We start from the raw sequence: 19,489 nt of genomic DNA, 5'->3' as shown, positions 1-19,489 counted from the left end.
TATTGCTGTGAGTTTGAGGTCAGCCTGGTCTACAAAGTGAGGCCAGGACAGCCAAACACAGAGAAACCCTGTCTTGAAAAAAACAAAACACTACTGTGCCTGGCCTTTTTTTTTTTTTAGCCATGCTGTCTTTTTTTTTTTTTTTTCTGGGGCTCAAACTTGTCATGTTTTCATGCACTTAACTGACTGAACTATCTCCCAGCCCTACAGAGAATTAATGGGAACAAAAGCCACTCTCAGGAGGGACTGGCAATCTTACAACACTCCAAGGATCTTGAGAAATCTCAAAATGAATAGAAATAATTGATCTCCAAACAGGAAGAAAGGAAGCAAGCAGTGATAAAGACAAACATAGGCCAGGAGGGACAAAGCACAAAATAAGTCATCCATTTACATGAGCTCTTGGGTGACTTGCTGGGCTCTGTGGACTATAGACTAGAGGGGTGGCCATCTGAAGTGAGTTCACCAAAGAAGCTGACCAAGTATGCTGAAGTTTTGCAGATGTGGCTTTGTGACCATTACAAAATTTGCAACCTGATTATACTTGTGTATAATAGTATAGACCTGGCCTTAAGCCAAGGACTTGACGAGGTTGCCCTGAGTCCTTCCAAAGACACTCTTGGTTCTGTGCCCTGGCCACTCTTGGCCCTGCCCTGGTCCATTGGGGACTGTGTTTATAAGAGTTTCTCTCACTGTCTTGTGGCAAGAGGTGAACAACAAAGCAAGGCAGCCCTGCCTGCCCCAGTCACCTTCCTGTTGCAGACAGAAGCTGTGCAGATCATGATGTGTGAGGGGTGATGGCCTTCATACTTGTGTAGCGTATACAACTTGCACTTTTGCTTCTGAGCTACCAGATCCTGAGCAAATTTCTAAGTCTCAGTTTCCCAGCAGACCAGCTGGGAAGCCTAAGAGAACATCACAAGCTAAGGTTCTGCCTAATCTTTAGCACAGCCAGTAAGATTGGTTGTTACTATTTACCTGCTTCCTGCAGTGAGAAGCAGGTGCGGAGGCTGGGGCTAACTGGAGCTCTGTATGCTTAGAACGGCCCTCCAAAGTGAGGACTGTACCCGACCCTTCCTTGGACCTCACTGAAGTAAAGGTAGGTGTCTGAAGGCGCATCATAGAGCTAGTGCAGCTACTGCTGGAGGGTCGGAGCCATGAACAAACCAAGACTGGGGCCCTGTACTCACCTCCTATGGCAAAGGAAGGGAAGTGAGATCCCATGCTCCAGGGGATCCTAGAGAACATACCTAGAGAGAAATATGATCAGCAGCAGAGTAGAACTTGGAGGCCCAGCAAGGTGGGCTTGGGGCAGTTCCAGAACATAGTTGTGAGGTACTTTATTCTGGCAAGTTTCCAAGCCTTCGCCTCCTTGTGAAGTGGCTGTGACAGAAATGGCTGGGAGGGCTGTAACAGCTTCAGAATGTTATCAGGAGCGGTACAAAAGCAGACTCCCTTTGGGAATGAGTAAATGGCCCTTACCCTTGCCTCCTGTCCTTCTCTTAGCAGCCTAGTGGGGCCCCCAAACAACTCCATGTAGGTCACCTCTGGATTTCCCAGGCTTAACCCCTTGCTTCCATGTGCCACCATGCCATACCCAGTTTAGAGGACAACTTTAGAGTGTGCTCTTCCTCTGTGGATCCCACAGATCCAACATGGGATATTGTAGAAAGTACTTGAGACATCTCATTGGACCTTAACTTTTTTTTGAGACAGGGTCTCAGCACATACCTTTTGCTGGCCTGAACTCCCCTTAATATGGAGTACTGGGATTAAAGTCCTCTCTGCCCTTTAACTTCACAGCTTTGTTTAGGTTGGTGTATGGTGCTACCTCTGCCTGTAAAGTTCTCATCTCTTTATCTGCCTGAGGAACTCCAGAGGTCCAAAGCTGATTGCTGCTGTCTGCAGTTTGCCCTGCCCTCACCACCACTGCAAGACAGCTGGCATGCTTGCTGAGAGCCAGTGCTGTGCCCTGTGAGGGAATCAATGAGGGAAGTACACTATTGGAAGGTCTAGAGAAGTCCAGTGACCGCTGATGTCCACAGCTGTGAAGGGCAAGGTGAGGGCTCAGATCTGAGCTGTTGCACTTTGGAGCCCAGGCTGTCACTTCAGTACACGCCTCTGTTCTGAACTGTTTCCACTTTTACACTGTCTTTTTATCCCCATCCCCTATGATGCTCAGGCTCAAGCTGACAGGCTATACTAGACAAACACTCTAACATCAAATTCTATCCCCAGTCTTTACATCATTGTACGATTCTTTCCCCATGTAAGCCCAAATTTCTTTGAACATTGAATGTAAGATAAATCACCTTGAAGGCTAGAAGATGACTCAGTGGTTAAGATCACTGATGCTCTTCCAAAGGACCTGAATTTGATTCCTAGCACCCACATGGTGGCTCACCACCATCTGTATGTAACTCCAGTTCCTGGGGATTCAGTGTCCTCTTCTGGCACATATGTAGTACACAGACATGAACAGGCAGAAGACCCATACATATAAAGTAAAAATTTTTAATTTAAGTTTAAAACCATAACTTGGGCCAGCCTGGTATACAGCGTGAGTTCAGGACAGCCCAGGCTTACACAGAGAAATGCTGTCTCAAAAAACCAAAACAAATAGCTCATCTCTTTTCCCATTACCTTGAAAAGTACCTAATACTTTACAGCCACTAATCCATTTAACAGCTTTTCTGATGGCTACTATGTGAAAAGATATATTTAATTCTTGCCCTAGAAGATTTCATATAATATATAGAGATACATGTCAGTTACATGTCTTAGAAGTTATATATATATAATTCAGCAAATAGTTCTATAGGGCATGAGACTTTTGCATAAGTGTCTTTAATACAAGACACGATGGGGGATGAGGGAAGACAAGTGCTCTGATGTTCTGGCAAAAGCTGAGATTCTGCAAATCAGGTCTGAGAAAGTGGTGACTTTAGATAAAGTCCTTCGAGCAATCTTAAGATTTACCATGTAGGGATGGGTGTGACAAGAGAGTTAGGACAAAACTGCCCCTGAAGTACAAGTACCAACTGACAACTGGGCAGTGGTGGTGCACTTGGGAGGCAGAGGGGGCAGATCTCTGTAAGTTTGAAGCTAGCCTGGTCCACAGAGTGAGTTCTAGGATAGTCAGGACTACTTAGAGAAACCCTATCTTGAAAAACCAAAACTACTGACAGGGCAGTGGTGGTGCATACCTTTAATCCCAGCACTTGGGAGGCAGAGGCAGAGGCAGACAGATCTCAATGAGCAGGCTACACAGAGAAACTCTGTCTCAAACAAAACAATACAAAACAAAACAAAAAAAACCTAGCAGCTCACATAAAAGTGACGACTCTCTTCATTTCCATCATGGGGAAAAAGCCTTGTCAGATTGCATAGGAACTTCTGGAAGACACTGGACAGTTACCAGGCTGAAGAAGCATTTATGAGGCCAGACTGAGCCAACACAGATAAAATAATCTAACTTGGCCTCTCAGCTCTAGTGGCATTTCACTAACAGTCCTCACCTCAGAGCTTCCTCGCAAAGCTGCCAGAGAAAAGACCCAGCTGGGATGTAAGGGGGGGGGGCCCAGGATGGGTAGACATGCCCGTTACTTGGGACCCCTTCCTAGGATTCATCCCACCCCAGGTCTTGGGAACTCCAAATAGGTCATCCTGTCCCTGGTGACAGGGGCCTGGACTCTGCCTCCAGCTCCACTCCCCACCCTAACATTGAGACCTTTCTTCTAATAACTGAAACCAGAATGCCTTGCTCCATCCCACAAGGGTGAGAAGAGGCAACCCCAACATTGACAAACAATCTTGGGGGCTCCTTTTTAAAATTTTCTCTCTTTAGTGCAGTTTCCTCTACTTAAAGATGAATCCTTCCCTCAGCGTCAGCTCAGATGTGGAGCCCGACCCCTTCCTTTGTTGTAAATCAGTGTATTGAGATGTGGGCACAAATTCAAGAAAACAGGGTTTGAGTCTTAGTCCACAAAGACACACCTACTGCTTCAGGCTTTCCGTGATTCCTGCCACAAAGAACACATCCCTGACTGGGCAGGTCCTCAGTGAACCCAGCTGCCCCCTGGTGGCTGGTCTCCTTGCTGCCTTCCTTTATAGATCCCCTCCCTTTTGCCCTCATCCTGGGCCCACCCTCACCCTCAGGGACTCAAAATTCTTCCCCCTCTTTTAGAATACTTCTCCCTTTAAAGGGGGAAAAAAAAAAAGAATGGACTACGAATATAGCTCAGTTGGTAGAGTGCTTGCCTAATGTGCATGAAGCCCTGTTCAGTTCCCGGCACCACATAAAACTGGGTGCATTCCTATAAGAGCAGCACTTAAAAGGTGGAGGCAGGAGAATCACAAGTTAGAGTCATACTCAGCTATATAACAAGTTTGAGACCAGTCCAGCCTTGGCTGCATAAGACCCTGTCTCAAGAACAGAAACCCATAAAATTGTCAACAATCTTTAAAATATTCACCTTTAAATTAGGAATCCCACTGTTTGTAGCTGTACAACAAAGTAACTATAAAGATCTTACTGTATAAAACTCATGCAAATGTCAATCAGTTGGCCCAAATATATCTATAGATGGTTACAAAAATGTTTAACGCCATGAGAGAAAAATGCTTATATTAGAAGTGATTATGGGCTGGTCAGTGGTGGTGAACGTATGTCTTTGCTCGGGAGGCAGATTTCTCTGAGTTCAAGGCCAGCCTGGTCTACATAGTGAGTTCCAGGACAGCCAAGGCTGGAACACAGAGAAACTGTCTCAAAACTAAAACAAGGGGTCTGGAGAGATGGCTCAGAGGTTAAGAGCACTGGCTGCTCTTCCAGAGGTCCTGAGTTCAATTCCCAGCAACCACATGGTGGTTTACAACCATCTATAATGAGATCTGGTGCCCTCTTCTGGTGTGCAGGTGTACATTCAGGCAGAACACTGTGTGTGTGTGTGTGTGTGTGTGTGTGTGTGTGTGTGTGTGTGTATATATATATGTAAATATATTTAAAAAAACAAAGGAGTTCTGGAGCAGGAGACATAGCTTAGCAGCTAAAAACACTGTTGCTTTTGCAGAGAGCCTGAGTTAGTTCCAGGTACCCTCATGATGGCTCACAGCCATCCATAACTATAGTTCCAGGGAATGACACCTTTTTCCATGCACCAGGCATGCATGTGGTACACATACATAAATAGAGACACAATACTCATACACATAAATACGAATCTAAAAATAATTCTGAGGCGCTAAAGAGATGCTCAGTAATTAAATGAGCATACTGCTCTACTAGAGGGCCCGAGTTTCATTCCTAGCACCTGTAACTCTAGCTCTGAGGATATAACACCTCTAGCCTCTGAGGGCACCTGCACTCATGTACAAAAGCATATACACACATACATATGCAATAAAACTTTATGGCTTAGCGGTTAAAAGCACTGGCTGCTCATCCAGAGGTCCTGAGTTCAGTTCCCATATGGTGGCTCATAACCATCTATAATGAGATCCGGTGCCCTTTTCTGGCATGCAGGCACACATGCAGGCAGAATACTGTATACATAATGAATAAATAAATCTTAAAAAAAAAAACCTTTATAGAATCTTTGTGAAATCTTTATAAAAAACCTAAAAGTTGTTATGGAAGCAACAGGCTATAAGAAAACAGGATGGCTTATGTTATAAGGTCTGAACAATGTTAAAAAGATGCATAGAAAAGACTAGGAGGCTGGAGAAATGGCTCAGAGTTTAAGAGCACTGGCTGCTCTTCCAGAGGTCCTGAGTTCAATTCCTGCAACCACATGGTGGCTCCCAACCATCTATAGTGAGATCTGGTGCACAGGCACACATGCAGGCATTATGCTGTATAAATAGTGAATAAATAAATCTTTAAAAAAACAAAGACTAGAAGGAAATGTAATTGCAGTTGATTTACTTGAGTGCCTTACTCTATTAATATCAAGCATTTTGGTAAGTCAAACCTCTCTGGGTAGCTTGATGTATATCAAACATGTGTTTGCAATGTTGGTTCAGTGGTAAGAGCACTTAGTATAAGGCCAGGAATAAGCCTAGGTTTGACTCTGAGTACCAGAAACAAACAACACAGACTTTAAAACTGGCAAGAGAAGTCTCTATTGTGTAACACTAATTTAAAATGTTTACAAATATAAAATGATTCACTTTGGGGCTGGAAAGGTGGCTCTGGTTAAGAGCTCCTCTCCCAGACCATCCAGAATCGATTCCCAGCATACACACTGTGGCTTCAATTGTAACTTCACTTCCAGTGTATCCAATGCCCCCTCTGGCTTCCATGGACACCAGACACACATGGTACAAAAATATACATGCAGGCGAAAAAGCCTATTTTATATATATATATATATATATATATATATATATACATATATACATATATATATATATACATATATATACATATATATATGCTTTATATATATGCTATATATGTAATCTTTTAAAATAACAAAAGTATTCATTTAGATTGTGTATGTGTGAATGCAGGGGCTTGCTCATGCGAGGCAAAGGTTCTTCCATCAAGCTATAATCCGAGCTCTCATATTTATTTTTGAAATGTCTATCTCGGCTTCCCTTACTTGGTGACTCATGTGGACAGTATATGTAGCTTAGCTGCAGAATGTTCTCCAAAGCCTGCCCGTGTGTTAAAGGCTTGCTCCCCAGCTTGCCACTGTTAGTTCTGGCAAATTTGAATAAAGCTGCCATAAACATCCATGTGTAGCTAGGTGGGCGGACATATGCTTTCAGCGACTCTGTATAAATACCAAGGAACATGCTTGCAGAATTATATGGTAGGAACACGTCAAATTTTTTTTCGTATGTGTGTGTGAGAGAGAGAGGGCGGGTGCTGATGTTGGGTTTCTTCCTCTACCCTCTGAAGTGTCTCACTTTACTTTTCATTTCCTTTTTAAGACAACATGGAGCTCACCGGTATGGCCACACTGGCTGGCATCCTGGTCAGTAATGCTGGGATTATAGACCTATGCCATTGTGCTTGGTTTTTATGTAGGTGTTAGGGCTCCAAACTTAAGATTCTCACACTTACGTAAGAGTTTACCCAATGAACCATCTCCGGATCCTTCCTCTGTTTCCCAAGTATTCGGTCGGGTGTACGGCACCACAAACAGCTCTCATTTTATGTTTTCTTTGATACACGGTCTCATTACTTAGGCAAAGCTGGTTTTGAACTCAGATTCTCTTGCCTTTACGTCTGATTGAAAGTGAGTGCTGGGGATGGAGACCAGGCCTTTGCATCTGAGTGTAGTAACTGCCTAAATAAAATAATCTAGGTTTAGTGGTTCTAATTTTAGCTCTTAGGAGACTAAGGAGGATTACTGTGAGTTCAAGTCCAGTCTGAGCTGTAGGGATCCTAGCTCAACAAACATGAAATTAAAAAATTAGTATTACAAATAGTTTAGATCAGGTGTGCTGGCACACTCCTGTAAACCAGCATCAAGAGGATAAGGCAAGAGAATTGAAAGCTCCAACACAGGGGCTAGGGAGATGGCTCATGGTTAGAACTTGTTGCTCTTGCAGAGGGCCCAGGTTCAGTTCCCAGCACCCACAAGGTGGCTCACAACCAACACTAATTCCAGTTCCAGGGGAATTTCTGACCCCCTCTTCAGACCTCTGCGGGCACATAAATCTAGGATTTGCATGCCTTTAATACCAGTCCTCAAGAGGCAAAAGAAGGTGGGTATCTTGAGTTTTAGGCCGGCCTGGTCTACTTAGTGAGCTTCGGGCAAGTCAGGACTACTAGAGTTAGACTTTGTCTCCAAAAATCCTAAATAAATACATCTAAAATTTTTTTAAAGGAAAGAAAATGTTTCAGAACAACCTGGGTTGCATAGTGAATTAGTCTTATTTTTTTAAAACGTTCTGCTGAGTGGTGGTGGCGCATGCCTCTAATCTCAGCACTCGGAAGGTGAGGTTAATCTCTGAGGCCAGCCTAAACTACAGAGTTCGTTCCAGGATAGTCAGGGCTACACAGAGAAAGCCTGACTCCAAAAACCAACTTATGTGTATATTTTGTATAACATTCCTATATCAGATGTGTCTCATGCAAATATTTTCTTTCAGTGTGTTGGCTCCTCCTCTCATTCTCATGACATTGTCTTTCCCAGAGCATAAATTTTTCTAATTTTCATAAGTCCATCTTATCAATGGTTTCATGCATCATGCTTTTGGCATTCTTTCCCATACCTTTCTCACTCTTTGTCCAGCTGTGGAGCGCCTCCTGCCTTCACTTGCTGAGTGCTGGGAATTTATTTATTTATTTAGATACGGGTTTCTCTGTGCAGCCCTGGCTGGTCTGGACTCATTTTATAGACCAGGCTGGCCTTAAACTCACCAAGATCACCTGGGATTGACCACCATGCTCATGTTTTGCTCTAAAAGTAATCACCAATCCAAGTTATCTACAGTTTTTAAAGAACCATTTATCTATGTGTGTATACATGTACATGTCACAGCATGCATGTGATGTTAGAGGGCCATTGCTGGAGTTGGTTCTCTTCTTCTATTATGTGGGGCCCAGATGCCAAACTCAGCTTGTCAGTCTTGTCAAAAATTGCATTTATTTCCTGAGCCATCTCACTGGCCCTTCACTTAGACCCCAAACCCTTTGTGGAATTTCATGGTTAGGCTTATACTTTATATTTTATTCTATAACAATAAGCTATTTTTTTAAAGTGTGTAATATATGTCTATTTTTTTTCATGCAGCTATATAGTTCTGGGGAAAAATCCTTGGGAAAAATATCTTGTTTCCACTGTACTGTTTTTGTTCCTTTGTCAAAGATCAGTTTCTCCACTGGAAACAGTGGCAACTCGCCTGTAGTTCTAGCTATGTGAGAGGACCAAGGCTGACTCAGGAGGATCAGTTGAGCTCAGGAGTACAAGATTGGTCTGGGCAACATAGTGAGAGCCACCTTAAAAAATCAGTTTATAGTATTTCTAGATCTATTTTTGGACCCTATTTTTTTTTAAAAAGATTTATTATAAAGCATTTTGCCTGCACGTGTGCCTGTACACTGGAAGAGGGCACCAGATCTCACTATAGATGGTTGTGAGCCACATGTGGTTTCTGGAAATTGAACTCAGGACCTTTGGAAGAACAGCCAGTCCTCTTAACCTCTCAGCCATCTCTCCAGCCCTGGGCCTTATTTTTGCACTGATCTATTTGTCTTCTCTCACAGTAAAAGGCTTAGTGTAAGGAGGTTTTATTCTGCATTCATTATTTTTTATGTGCATGTATTGTTATTTGTGTGGCTTAAATGTGGAAGTCAGAGGACAACTTTCAGTTGGTTGTTAGGTTGTCTCTTTCTAGCATGTGGGTCTCCGGGATGGCGCTCAGTCATGCTTGATGGCAAGTGCCATTACACACTGAGCCATCTTGCCACCCGTCTCATTTTGAGTCTGAGGATCAGAGAATGTTAGTCCTCCACGTATACTCTCTTCAGTGCTGGTTTGGCTATTCTGAGTCTTTTTTTCTCTCCCCATGTAAACTTTAGGATCAGTTTGTTTATAGCCACAAAATAACTTACTGGGACTTTGGGACTGTAATGAATCTATGCATCAGGTTGGAAGGACTCACATCTTGGCAACCTTGAGTCCACCTATCCACAAACATGGAATACCTTCCTTTTCTTTCTTTTTTTTTTTGTTTTGTTTTGTTTTGTTTTGTTTGTTTGTTTGTTTTGAGACAAGGTTTCTCTGTGTAGCCTTGGCTGTCCTGGACTTGCTCTGTATATCAGGCTGGCCTTGAACTACAGTGATTCACCTGCCTCTGCCTCCCTGAGTGGTGAGATTATAGGCATGTGTGCCACTGCTGGAATATCTCCCCTTTAGTTCTCTGATTTTGTTCATCAGGGTTTTGTAGGCTTTTTGTTAAATCTATGCCTTACATTCCATTTTCTATTGGGAAGCAACTGAATTTTGTATATCAACCTTACATGGTGAAGCCTTCTCTGCAGTGGCTTATTAATTACAACTTTCCTGCCAGTCTTTAGATTTTCTAGAGATGCATAGTCACCTGTGAACACAGACAGGGTCTTTTCAGCCTTCTAAGCTTTGTTTATTTCTTTTTGTAATCATGACATATTCTGTGACTTCCCATGCAGTACAAGGAGGAGTGGAATGAGAGCAATCCTTTCTTGTTCCTCTCCACAGTAGTGAAAACTTGTAAGTTAACTACAATGTTAGTTCAGTGTTCACAGATATTCTTTGTCACATCAAAGAAGTTCCTATTTATTACTCCTTTACAATTTTGAAATCATAGCCAGGTAGCTGTAGCACACATCTTTAATCCCAGAACTCAGGCAGGCAGGGGCAAGCAGATCTCTGAGTTCAAGGCCAGCCTGATTTACAGAGTCAATTCCAGGACAGCCATGGAGGAACCTGTCTTTAAAAAAAGGAAAAAAAAAGTGTGATTATTCTTGTGTCCTAAAGAGAAACATACACAAGTCTATTTCCTTTCTGTTTTATTAATTTGATGGTAGCTGCATCATTTTAAATTGATTTTTTTGTGTATGTGTGTATCTGTGCAAGTACATGCACACTATGGTGATGTGGGATCAACTCTCTCCTTCTGCCATGTGGGTTTTGTTGATCAATTCTCATGTCATCAGCCTTGTTGGCAAGAGCCTTTTACCTGCTGAGCCATCCATTGGCCCCCAAAGCCTATTTTCTTTGTTCCTGTTTAAATGAAATAAACAGGTGCTTGGGAATTGGTATTGGAGAGGAGAAGTTCTACCGTAAGCATCTGACCACATTTAACCCTTTGCTGGAACCTTGCTGGAATCTGGAGACCTTAATTCTGCTCTAGCTTGCTTTCTGGGAGCTGTGTCTTGTGAAAAGACAGGCAAGCGGGTGTAAACCACTTGTAAACTAAAAGCATGTGATCTGGCCTGAGGTAGGTGTGGGGGATTTAAGCTTTTTACTTTGGACTAAAGAAGGTGGCCCCAGCACAACCTCACCTAGAGTTTCAGAGTTGCTAGTGGTTTTCAGGATAGAGAGGTGGGACCATACACCCAACACAGGCCTGCCTGGGAACTCTGGTGTCTCTACTTCCACGTACCTTCACACTCTGTGTTCACAGGAGTCCCAAAAAGAACTCTGTAACAATTTTGACTGCAAGGTGACTAAGCCTGACCTCAAGCTGCCTTGTCTTCAAGACAAAGAAGGAGCCCATTTCCCTTCTCAGTTTGGAGTCTGGTCTGCACAAATGCTGACACAGTCGTGGAGTCATATGATTGGAATTCTGCTCCTACAGTAGTGCAGACCAGGGGACCCTATCCACCTGGTGTTAGCTGGCATGAACTACTTTCTCCAACCCTTACATAGAAAGCTACACTTCCAGGACTGTTTTCGGCAAGCTCTTCTTTTCCTCCTCCAGCCTGTCTGGACTGGCTGGAGTGTTCCACCACAGTGTTCTATTTTCTCTTCCAGAATTGGCCTCTGGCTCCAGTCCTCTGCCATCAGGAGTACTTGTATGCATCTGACCAGAAGAGACCAGAAAGGGGAGCCAGGAAAAAATATTAGATTCTTCAGCTAGACAAAACACACGGAGTAAGACATAGCTACACATACACACACACACACACACCACAGGTATACATACTCTCTCACACACACAGATACAAACACACAGACACACCGACACACCGACACAAATACATAGATACACAATAGCAAGTACATGTTTGAAATGGCAGTTTTAAGGTTCAGGTGAGTGAAAAGCCATATGGATACTGTATAGTAATTTCCTCAGAGATAAAAACATTGCATCTTGGAGGGAAACTATTAAGATGCAATATGTTCTGGGTAGCGGTAATGAATATTCCCATCCTGAAGACAAATTCAGGAAGTAAATAACTCAAAGGTTTCAGCAAGTCCCTAAACCTGACAAGAATCACTGGGTCCCCTTTTCCCTCAATATATATAAGCAATAAGAACTCATGAGAGATAGCTATGAGCAGACCACTACCTGAGAGAGGCTCAGACTAGCTGAGCTGCCTCTGAACGTTTCTCCAATCTCTTCCAGCGCCACTGATAAGGGGTGGGTTTTGATGATACAGTGTCTTTGAGTCTTTTCTGGTCTTATAAGTAACTCTTCACTCATACCCCTGTAAGTAACACCAAGAAACTCACTGTTTGCCAGGTGGTACCTTTGCTTTGCTCTGTAGCCATTCACAATCTGGGATGAGTAAATGTTTGTTCACATCTCCCTATGAATACTGTGTTCAGTCCCTAGCACTACACAAACTGCTCAATCCGCTCTCATGCATCACAATGAAGAACTGGAAGATTTGGTAAGCAAAGGTCTAAGAATTTGGGAAAAAGTGCTGTTCATGTAACTCAAGTGGGACAGGCAAAAGAATACAACTTGTGGGCTGGAGAGATGGCTTGATGGTTAAAAGCACTTGCTGTTCTTTCAAATGACCTGAATTTGATTTTCAGCAATCACATCTGATGACTCACAACCAGCTTTAACTCTGATTACATCTTCTGACCTCCATAGGCAAGTGAATACATGTGGTGCATATAAACTCATGCAGCATACACAATACACATAACTAAAAAAAAAAAAAAGCAAAACAAAAACAACAAAACGAAGCATGTTGGCACTCAGACTGCAGAAGCAGGCAGATCTCTATGAGTTCAAGACCAGCCTGAACTATCAAGTTTCAGACCAGCAAAAGATTTGCTATATAGCAAGACTTTGTTTCCCAAACAACAATAGCAAAACAACAACAAAATAATAATAGAATGTGAGGCCAGAAAACCCTGATTCTACAAATAATTCAATAGGAAAGCACTTGCCTAATATTCACCAGTTCTAACTTCAGTCTATAAACACACCTGTGTACCAAGCGCGCCCCAGACACACAGAGTTAGGGCTAATAAAACTTCCAAAAGCATATTCTCATCTTCCGAGGGAAACAGGAAACAAAAACCTGATGAAGTTTTTTTTATTCGGCTTCAGAATATCTCAGTGAAGACAAGGGACGAGTAGAGGTGCAGTCAGAATGAGAACGGGCATGTGTCTGTGATCTCACAAGCTGACTGACAAGTACCTGGAAGCTCAATGTGCTAACTCTTCATTTCTTCATGTTTAAAAAACTGTAGGAGGGGACTAGAGAGGTGGCTCAGTGGTTAAGAGCACTGTCTGCTCTTCCAGAGGTCCCGGGTTCAATTCCCAGCACCCACATGACAGCTCATAGTTGTCTGTAATTCACTTCCAATGGATCTGACACCCTTACACCAATGCACACAAAATAAAATTAAATTATTTTAAAAAACTGCAGGAAAAGCAAATTATCCATCAATCTATAATGTGGTCAGTACCCACCATAGCCAAGTTTTACAGAGGACAGCTTATTAGGGAAGAAACCTGAGCACCTCTGCTCATCCGAAATCTCTTAAACTGTTCAGAACACACAGACCTGTGGACATTTTTGTTCCATTCCTCTAGCTTCACATGTTTGCAACTAGTACTTATGGTCCTATTCCTTTAGAAAGTGGCACCCACACATGAGCTAGGCATGGTGGCACACACCTTTAGTCCCAGCACTCAGGGAGGCAGAGGCAGGTGGATCTCTGTGAGTTCCAGGCCAGCCTAGTCTACAAAGTGAGTCTAGGACAGCCATGGCTACACAGAGAAACCCTGTCTTGAAAAATCAAAAGTAAATAAATACATCGAAAAATAATTAAATACATAAATAAACTAAATGTAAAGCTGTGCATGGTGGCACATGCTTTTAATCCCAGCACTTGGGAGAATGAGGCAAGTAGATCTCTAATAGTTCAAGGCCAACCTGGTCTACACAGCAAGCTCCAGGATAGAGGAGACTACATAGTGAGATCTCGTCTCAAAACACCCTCTCCCCGAAAAAAACCCACAACAACAGTATAAACCAACCAAACAAAAATGAAGTAAAATTAAATGTAGCTCAGTGCTTACCTAGCATATATATGTGGACCCTTGTTTAATCCCCAGCACTGAAAAAAAAAAAATCAATATTGTTTATCCAAGACAAGAACTATTAGGGAGATATGGTTCAATCAGTAAAGTTCTTCCTTGAAAGCACAAGGGCCTGAGTTTGACCCCCAGAACCCTTGTTTTAAAAAAGCTAGTGTACCATTCATTGCATTGCTTATAATCCAGTGTTTCGTGAGGCAGACACAAGTGGATCCTAGCCTAGCCTAATCTGTGGCTCAATGAAAGACCCTGTCTCAGAAGTGGTCAGTGCCTGAGGAACATACCTGAGGCTGGCCTCTGGCTTCTTCAGAAACACTAGCACAGACACACAAGAAATAAATCTGGCACCGTTTTACATGACTTTCCCATAATCTGCATGACTATCTGTATACTATGTGTAAGACTGGTATCTCTGGAGGCCAGAAGAGAGTGTCAAATCCCTTGGAATCGAAGTTACAGATAGTTGAGAGCTGCCAAATGAGTTCTGGGCTGAGCCATCTCTCCAGCCCCCTCCCCCCTTTTAACGTGGTGCTGAGGATTGAATCATGGGCCTTATATATGCTAGGCAAGTACTTTACCATTTAGTTGCATTTTATTTTGTTGGTTTTTGGTTTTTGGTTTCTGTTTTTTTGAGACGGGTTCTCTGTGTAGCCCTGGCTGTTCTGGACTCTGTAGACCAGGCTGGCCTGGAACTCACAGAGATCTGCCTGTGTGCTGGGATTACAGGCATGTGCCCGGCTCACATTTTAGTTTGTTTGTTTATTCAATTTTCCTTTTGAAGGTCTTGCTAAAGTGCCCAGGCAGGCCTTGAACTTATGGTCCTTCTGCCTCAGTCTCCCAAGTGGCCAGGATTTCAGATTTACCTTAGACCACACCTCTCATCTGTAGAATTTAATTCCATCTTGTATAAATCAATTTCAGTAGGCACAAAGGCTAAAGAATTTTGTTAAAAACAGTTTTGCGCCAAGAACTTTACTTTCAGTAAGAACCTGAAAGGAATTATCAACTTGATTTTTCAGAAGATGAAAAGGTCTCTGGGAAGGACACTGCAATGCACAGTCTTTCGATTGCTTAAGAGGGAAGGAGTATTTGATAGTGACAGGAAAGAAATCCAAGTGTGTACGTGTGTGGTGGGGAGCCAAGGAAGCCCTAAGTGAACGATGTCTTGAATGAATGTGTATTGTTTGACATGGGCAAAGTCTAAGCTCAAGGAAATGACAGTGCCTTCCCTCCTGGTCCCTGTGGGACTGTTGATAGTGTATACAGAAAATGCCCACCATAGCTCCCTGCCTGCAATGTTACTGCCTGAAGACTGCTCCTCTAGACAGACTGTTCTGCCAAAATTGGCTAAACCTGCCTCCTTGTTAAACAGGGTACAATAAACATTCTGAGTTTTGTGGGTGCGGAGGCTTCTCCATTGGACAGTCCAGTGCACACAATTCCAGCTCTTCTGTATGTGTTGGTGTGTTTTTCTTTTCATTTCCTCACTACCTTGGTCATGTCAACCCCTGAAGCTATGCAACGGCTTGGCAAGGGTGAGAATGAAGGCTGTTTCTGCTAGCCCACCGGAGTCACTGGGTACCTACAATAAGGCCTAGGAGTTCCTCTGTGAACAAAGGGAAGACTGGATATGGAAAGAGTTGGCATCTTCAGAGATTCAAAAGACAAGTTTTCTCAATCAGGAAAGTATCTCAGGCCTAGGGTTTCATGTGTGTATCCCAGCACTCAGAAATATGAAACAGGGTTTGCTACAAGTTCTAGGCTATTCTGGATTTCATAGTAAGAGCATCCTGGCTACAAGAGATACTGTCTCAGAAAACAAGAACAATACAACTACAAAACCCTTACAAGCTGGGCCGTGGTGGCTCACGCCTTTAATCCTAGCACTCAGGAGGCAGAGACAAGTGGATCTCTGAGCTGGAAGCCTGCCTGGTCTACAAATCGAGTTCCAGGACGGCCAGAGCTACACAAAAGGAAACCCTGTTTCAAAAACCAAATCAAACCAAAACATACAGCACTGTCACAAGGCTCCTGCCACTCCTGAGTTTTTCTTAGCAGGCCTTCTGTCCACATCTGGCAGGAAGTACTGTGTCTGACTGAGGCAGATGGAGCAGTCTAAGTTTCTGAGAGGATGATCCAAAGCAGTAGTTAGTACTTCCTGACATCCAGGAGGGAAACTTGGTAGCCAAGGAGTTTGTGTCCAGACCAAATAATATGAACAGGCTTTCCAGTATACTAAAAACCAACAGATGAAACAGCAAGTCAGCCCCACCAGTTAGGGATTAGGAAAACACTTCTCTCAAGTACTTTAAATAGTAACAGTGCTGATTATGCGAAGGATCCACAAAGAAGCTCATGCTTTAAGGAAACTGAAAAGGAGAACACAAAACACTGTGTACACAAAACACTGTGAACACAAAACATTGTGTACAGGGTACTAAAATCACAAGTATATCTAGAGTAAAAAGAGTGAGTCAGAAAAAGTGATATGCAGCTATAAACCCAGCTATTTGAGAAGCTAATACAGGAGGACTCTGGAAGCCTAGGATCAGAGTTTGACGCTGCCCTGAGTGATACAATAAGAACTGTTAAAAAAAATTTTAGTGGGGTTAATAAAAGAACAAAGTTAAATAAAATTGTACAGTACTTGTATAGAGGACATGTGTACCTCAATGAACAAAACTAAGAGTATAAAAATAAAAAGATCTATGGATTATTAATTTTCCACAAGGGCATTAAGACCACTTAAAACAGAACTGCTAGTTCAACAAGATTTAAAGCTTTTGTGCACAGAGGGACTAACTATCAAGAAAGTGAAAAGTAGGGCTGGAAATGTAACAATGGTATGCTTGCCTAATATTCAAGAGGACCTGAATGAAAGCACCTGCAGGCATGAGTCATAAGAATTCCAGGGAGCTGTCTAGTTTTCACATCCAAGAGTCTCAGACCCCAGGATTAGAGCTGCAACACTGGCCACAGCCCACTGTTAAGGGCGCCAATACCCAAAGCCTGTAAGAGGACCATCACCAGAAGCTGCCACTTACTGCTGCCAAGCCCTAAGGGAGAGTGAAGGAAGATGCCACCCAATGTCCATTCTGGCCTTATGCAGGGATTCTGACTCAAGTCCTCATGCTTGCACAAGGATTCTTCCCCATTGAGCCATCTTCCCAGCTTCTCTCCCATTCGAATCCTTGCTCTTCTCTTCTGGTTTTGTTTTTGGACAGCATCTCAAAATTGAAGATCCTCTTGCCCCAGCCTCCTAGTGCTGTAATTACAGGCATTTGCTATCTTGCCTGGCGAGCTAAGCTCAAGGAAATGACAGTGCCTTCCCTCCTGGCCCCTGTGGGACTGTTGATAGTGTATACAGAAAATGCCCACCATAGCTCCCTGCCTGCAATGTTACTGTATATAAACAGGTTCCTGTATATAAACAGGTCTTATATTTGTCCTTACTCCACGTTGCACTGGAGCCTCAAAGAAGCACAACTTTCTTATTCTACCTTTAGTACTGGTGTAGTGCTTTGAAAACAGAGATGATAATATTAACTCAACGGTTCATAATTCATTTACACATTTATTTTTTGAGATAGGTTTCTACTCAAGTCCTGGGTGGCCTAGAACTCACTATATAAAACAGGCTGGCTCTGAACTTGCAGCAACCCTCCTGACTCTGCCTTCCAAGTGCTGAGACCACAGGAATATACTACCATAGCAGGCAAGTATAAACATTCTTTACCGTCATCCTATGAACTATACATTACCATTTTCATTTTACAGATAGGAGACTGGGGTTCAGCAAGGCTGAGTAATTTCCCCCAAATCATTCAAGTAACAATATGCGATAATAGGGTGGGAGGTGAGACCACTAAGAATTCTGCCTCTCAAATCAAAGCTTCTCCCCAACCACACAGTGATGTGGCTATTGCACAGATACGAAATCACACTGAGCGCATACCTTGGCTCTATTACTTATCTACTTACTGGGAGATGGGCAATCCCAGTGATGAACCCAGATCCTTGGACATAAGAGGCAAGTGCTCTACCACTGAGCTATAACCCTAGCCCCTTCCTATTTTTAAAAAAAGTTTCTTTTACATTTTTTTTTCTTTTTTGAGTCAGGATCAGACTAAGTTACTCAGGCTGGCCTGGAATTCCTTCTGTACTCAAGGCAGAACTTCAGCTTATGATTCTCTGCCTCACCCTTCCAGACTGCTGGAGATAATGGGCCTGAGCCACTAGACCCAGCTCTCTTCCACTACTTATCCTTATGGGTTTAATCAAACTGCTGAACCTCTTTATGACTGATTCATTTTACAAGGAGGCATGTCTACACATAGTTTCTGAATGATTGTAGAGACAGCATATAAAAGACTAAGAACAGCATCTATCACATATGTAAAGCTCAACGTTAGATACAACATTTATTATTCCTCCACGGCAAACCAATGTTTGGAATATACTGGGTGTTCAGATGAGATGTATATCACACTATGCAGACACAGCTAGGTTATCATCCCTCGAGCAAGTCAGGGTTAGTCTGTTAGCCATACTGAGAGGGGATGTGAAGACCTAACACTAACATGAAAATACTTTGGCACAAAAGACTTACAAACTGACCAATGACCTCAAGTGACTGGAAACCAAGAATTTTCAACCCTATTCCAGATAAAATTGTATCTGAATAAACTACTTAGTAAGGGTATTATTATGTAGCATGGGCTGGATTTTAATTCTTGGCCCTCCTGTCTCCCAAAGAGCCCTTGGTTATGGTGGTACATACCAGATTACATGTATGTACCACCATAACCAAGACACTCTTTATATACGTGAAGTAATAGATTAATGTTCATTAGAACAGATTCTCCTACTGTATCCACAAAAGCAGAATCTCAGCAAGAAACATACTGTTGGATGATGGCAGAACTGTTCTAGAACAGAGAGGCTTTCTCACAAACATGATGACTTGTCAAAGTGACAAAAGGTAAGGTACTGGTGCTGAAGAGGATAAGATCCTAGAAAGTGGAAATGCTGACTTTTTGGCTTGGCAGCAACACAGCTGCAAATGGGCAATATTCTATTTGTAATGTCAAGATAATAAGAAAGCTGCCGCCAATGCTGCATAGAACACTTAGCAGTGATGGCTTCCAAATGAGTCATTAAGTAAGTGAAGAAGAAAGCTCTGGGAGAAATATCCTTGGGAACTAAAACACACAACAAACAAAAAACAACAAAACAAAATAACCACTGAATTTGAAGTCCTCATTCTCAAAAACAAATACCAGAGTCTCATGTGGTAGCACATGCCTTGGGAGGCAGAGGCAGGTGGATCTCTGCGTTCACGGTCAACCCAGATTACAGAGTGAATTCCAGGATAGCCAGGACTGCACAGGGAAACCCTGTTTCGAAAAACCAAACTAAAATACCTTCCTATTTTTGAGCTCAGGGTTTGTCTTGTGCTAATGCAATTTATTCACTTATAACATTT

The 19,489-nt window shown here is 42.7% G+C and overlaps 1 long non-coding RNA gene across 5 annotated transcripts in view; it reads right to left on the bottom strand.

The window, feature by feature from the left end:
* Positions 1–8,746: 8,746 nt before the first annotated feature.
* LOC129688956 (uncharacterized) overlaps positions 8,747–19,489 on the bottom strand; it is a 19,675-nt gene continuing 8,932 nt past the window's right edge. Inside the window, exons 3-5 of one of the 5 annotated variants that reach the window (XR_008722019.1) lie at positions 13,987–14,024; positions 11,363–11,520; positions 8,747–10,425 (exon numbers count right to left, since the gene is read on the bottom strand). This is a non-coding gene — a long non-coding RNA (uncharacterized LOC129688956). Of the gene's footprint in view, positions 10,426–10,452; positions 11,521–12,085; positions 12,149–13,986; positions 14,025–19,489 lie in introns of those variants that run through there. The other 4 variants (XR_008722020.1, XR_008722018.1, XR_008722022.1 and 1 more) reach the window with 4 other exon arrangements.

This window comes from Psammomys obesus, unplaced genomic scaffold, assembly GCF_907164565.1.
Source record: "Psammomys obesus unplaced genomic scaffold, mPsaObe1.curated_primary_1811, whole genome shotgun sequence".
Taxonomy (NCBI): domain Eukaryota; kingdom Metazoa; phylum Chordata; class Mammalia; order Rodentia; family Muridae; genus Psammomys; species Psammomys obesus.
The sequence above is the reverse complement of the archived record's forward strand: the minus strand, read 5'-3'. Positions and strand labels throughout refer to the sequence as shown.